At 48.3% G+C, this 4,686-nt stretch overlaps 1 pseudogene; it reads left to right on the top strand.

The window, feature by feature from the left end:
* Positions 1–1,492: 1,492 nt before the first annotated feature.
* Positions 1,493–4,350, top strand: LOC133927638 (proline-rich receptor-like protein kinase PERK12; annotated as a pseudogene).
* The last annotated feature ends 336 nt before the right edge of the window (positions 4,351–4,686 follow it).

The following is a 4,686-nucleotide window of genomic DNA, read 5'->3' on the forward strand; positions in this document are numbered from 1 at the left end:
TCTCAATGCATAATAAAACTATTACATTCAGATTTAGAACGTCCAGAATAATATTAAGTAGCTTACATATCATAACTCTATGCCTAATACAATTCTAATTCTAATGTTAATATCATGGTCTGTATCAAATTTCAAGGAATAAAGTTTCAAGATTTGATTGCAACAAGGATGGAGTCCAATAATAAATTTTATGAAATGCCTGACGTACGTGTCCCCATTTGTTTTACAAAATATGGAAATTATTTGAATCCATCCCTCTAGTAGACCATGTCGTAATGGATTAGACTGAAAGGAACACTCCATGCTTATATACTCACTTCATTCTATAACTTTTTATGTATAAAATCCAGCCAAACTTTCGAACATTTCAAACATTCAAGATATGCATTATAAAAATTATATTAGTAGATTTGTCATAAGAATGGTTCCATAATAAAGTTAAAGTAGTGAAAATATTTACGTCGCAAAGACCACAACAAGTAAGTGACATTAAATAAAAAAGAGTGAAGGAGTAAATGTTAAAACTTGATATAATTCTGTTAATTGTTGTGAAGGTTAGATTCTCTTGGAAAATCTCTTGGAAAATGATGGGACAACATAAAATCTCTTGGAAAATGGAAATACAGGATAAGTATTACCATCAGGCACCAAAAACAAGCACTTTGGCCTCTACTGTATTTTTTCGGAGGATGTTAATATGAACTATGGAGGTGCGAAAATTATAGTGTACTATGTATGTGAGTGTCGTTTTGCTGGATAAATTGTGTTTCCAGCGGCATTTCATGGAGGTGCCACTTTAACGAAGTACTCGCCCAACATTATTCCATTTTATATGACCAAACTAGCCCATGAAGAATCAATAGCCTGGACTTACTACTGCTCTTACACGTAGGAATGCATATGGTGTACGGTAAAAGAGCTCTTAAGCTAAATATAGCAAGGGCTAAAACAAAGTTCGCGCTATTTTTCCTCCTACTTTTGAGCCGTTCCATTTTGTTCCTTTTCGGCTAAGAACGGAAATGCATAAATAATACCTATTTCTATAATTAGGTTAGGGTCCTTTTGTCGCACTGGCCTCTCCTGGATCCCACCTATTCTTTGGTATTTTATGACAATAATTCTTCTTTGTTCCCGAACCTCTTGATTGGTGTTACAATTTATTTTCTCTCAACTTTCCTTCATTTTTTTCTACTTGAATAGCAAAATCTCTTCTCTGCCAGGTGAAATCGAGTTTGTGTTGATTCATTGTAAAGATAATCACATCTCTTTATAGATGTGACGATGTTGAAGAAGATGGTCAATGAGGCGTTATACTAAAAAAGAATGTGGAGAAAGAAGTTTGGAGATTACAGTTCATATCCAAACGGAAATTAAAGGAACAAAAGGGAGAGCGAAAGTTGATCAGGAAAAGGAGCTTGATGATTTTCACGATAGAAGTACACAATACAGACATTGATCAACTAACGAAGGAGGCGTGGCGAAGAAAGAGAGCATGTCAAATCTAGCCCCATCGCCAAGTTCTTCGTCATCAGGAGAAGAAAATGGAGGTGACAACTCCAACGATTCCAAGGCCCCTCCAGCCCCCGGTTCAATCTCAAGCTCAAGATCACCTCCTAATTCAAATGGCTGGTCTAGCCCGCCTCCATCTCCAAGCTCTGGAGACTCAAGATCTACCTCACCCTCAGATTCACAATATTCATCTTCCTCTAGCCCTCCTTCCCCTTCAGGAAGCCCTCCACCATCGCGTTCTTCGCCTTCGCCATCACCAAACCCACCTTCGCCATCTTCATGGAACGGTGGCAATTCCAACTCTTCACCGCCAGCATCTCCACCTTCCGAATCTTCTCGAAACAGCGGCAATTCCAATTCCTCCCCACTGGCTGGAAGGTCATCGTCGCCTCCGCAACGGTCGGAAGGCTCCCCGCTTTCTCCTGTACCTCCACCGTCCCCATCCTCCACTCAGGCCCCTCCCACAGCGTCAGGTGGGTCATTATCGTCATCGAGAGCATCTCCTCCTCACTCATCTCCATCACCTCCACCGCCGTCTTCTGCTCCATCACCTCCACCGCCGACGAACCAATCTGTGGTCTTAATTCCTGTCGCTGTCTCGTCCAATAGTCCGCCGGGAGCACTGCCACCGCCTGGTTTAATGGCCATCTCACCTGGTGCCGCCATTGGTACCATGACGTCTACTACCTTTCCTGGTTTTACACCGTCAGTCAATACTGCCACTGGCGGCAGCCAGGTGCCTGGTTCGTCGGGCACATCCAACGGTGGTGGTGGGACGTCTTCATCAATAAACACCGGCACTTCATCGCAGTCATCTTTAGCCTCATCAACAGCAGGCATTAGCCATGTAGCTGCGGCCATTGGTGGCGCAGCCATCATGGGTTTGATGTTTGCTATGCTAGCCGTTTTCTTCATCATGTCGAAGAGGAAGAAGAAGAGGTCGACGGACGGTCTGGTTTATCACAACGGTAAACTTAACTCAGTAATCACATCGTATGCCACAATTCATGACTACGTGTTCATTATTCATTAAAAGTGCACCACTAACTCAAGACATGCCATGCCGGCTGCAGATGGCAACTACTACATGAACTCGGCTCAATTCGGTGGCTCCAACCCATCGGGCACCCTCTATCCTCAACCACCAGGAGCATCAGTTGGCTGCTCCTACGGTCCCCCACCGACATCGGGCGCGGACAATGCTGGGGGAGGGTACTACCAGTCGGGTAGCATGGAGCCGCCGGGTTCCAAGTCGTTCTTCAGCTACGAGGAGCTGACGAGCATCACGAGCAGCTTCTCCCGGGACAACGTGATCGGCGAGGGCGGGTTCGGGTGCGTCTTCAAGGGGTGGCTTGCCGACGGCAAGTGCGTGGCCGTGAAGCAGCTCAAGGCCGGCAGCGGGCAGGGTGAGCGCGAGTTCCAGGCGGAGGTGGAGATCATCAGCCGCGTGCACCACCGCCACCTCGTCTCGCTCGTCGGATACTGCATCGCGCAACACCACAGGATGCTCATATACGAGTTCGTCCCTAACGGCACCCTGGAGCATCATCTCCACGGTAGTAGACAAAATCCAGTATATATATGTTGCGAAAATGCATGAACTCTTGTAGATATCTTGCTGCAAATCCAAGGGGCCGGGTTTAATGTCTTCCCATGGAAATGAATGGAACCTTTGCTTGTTGTAGCTCACAGCATGCCGGTGATGGACTGGCCGACGAGGCTCAGGATCGCCATTGGCGCGGCAAAGGGATTGGCGTATCTCCATGAAGATTGTATGTTCGTTCCAGGAGCTTAATTATGACCAATACTGATGGTTTACCTTGTGTTTCCACTAATGTGCATTTGCACATGGGACACTCATGTTTTCTCTTTTTCTGACGCTGTACTTTCCAGGTCACCCAAGGATCATCCACAGGGACATCAAGTCGGCCAACATTCTGCTGGATTACTCGTTTGAAGCACAGGCAAGATTCGACGGATTCAACATCTTTTATTCCAAACTTTTTATCTGACCGTGTCACGCATGCCGTTCAGGTTGCAGATTTCGGGCTCGCCAAGCTCTCCAACGACACGCGCTCCCATGTTTCCACTCGCATCATGGGGACATTTGGGTATGTTGACGCGTTCATTCAGTTTCATTTCTTTTTCCCTCTCTATATATGGAATTAAGCTGCTCCGTTTGAGCTCTATCCTTTTTCTCATGCCCAACGTACGTAGGTACCTTGCTCCGGAGTACGCGTCGAGTGGGAAGCTGACGGACCGGTCTGACGTGTTCTCCTTCGGCGTCGTGCTGCTGGAGCTCATCACGGGGCGGAAGCCTGTCGACCAGAAGCGGCCGCTGGGGCAGGAGAGCCTCGTCGAATGGGTGGGTACACGACAGACAAAAGAGCGTAACGGCTCGCAACTCCCAAAGAACCTCGTAGCCCACTGACGCTTGCTTGCCAATGCCAGGCACGGCCGGTCCTCGTGGACGCCGTCGAGACGGGCGACCTCGACGCGCTGGTCGACGCCCGGCTCGATGGTGCTTACAACAGGGCGGAAATGATCGTGATGGTGGAGGCCGCGGCGGCGTGCGTCCGCCACTCGGCTCCCAAGCGGCCCCGCATGGTGCAGGTGATGAGGGCGCTGGACGACGAGGCAGGGGGCATGTCAGACCTAAGCAACGGGGTGAAGGTGGGGCAGAGCCGGGTGTACAGCTCCGGGAAGCACGCGGCAGCCATCCAGCAGCTCCGCCTCACGGCCTTCGCCTCTGAGGAGTACACCGGGGAGTTTGAGCAGTCCAGAGAGCACGGCAAGGGCACCGACTCCGAGACGCAGCCGATAAACCCGAAAGCGGGGTGACACGACGACAGTCCTGCCACGCAGGTTGTTTCTGTTTTCGGGGAGGCGAACGGTCAGTTATTTCGAGCAGGAATTAACTCTTTAATCACCCTGTCTTACAGTTTTAGAAGGGCGTAGCAGCATTGTTGTAGGTCACAGGACGAAGTAGGGGTCAACTGAATAACGAACGAAAAGAAAATTAACTAGGGCCTCTGTGGATACAAGGGATAAGCCAAATCTGGAGGCCCCTAGCATTAAATTTTATTGAGAAGAGAAGGCAGACTACAAAATTTGATGTATTTGGCAAAAATTCAGTCTCTCCACCGGGAAAAATCGATGAACCCGCATTTTCTCGTG

This window comes from Phragmites australis, chromosome 8 (assembly GCF_958298935.1).
Source record: "Phragmites australis chromosome 8, lpPhrAust1.1, whole genome shotgun sequence".
NCBI classification, from domain to species: Eukaryota; Viridiplantae; Streptophyta; class Magnoliopsida; order Poales; family Poaceae; genus Phragmites; species Phragmites australis.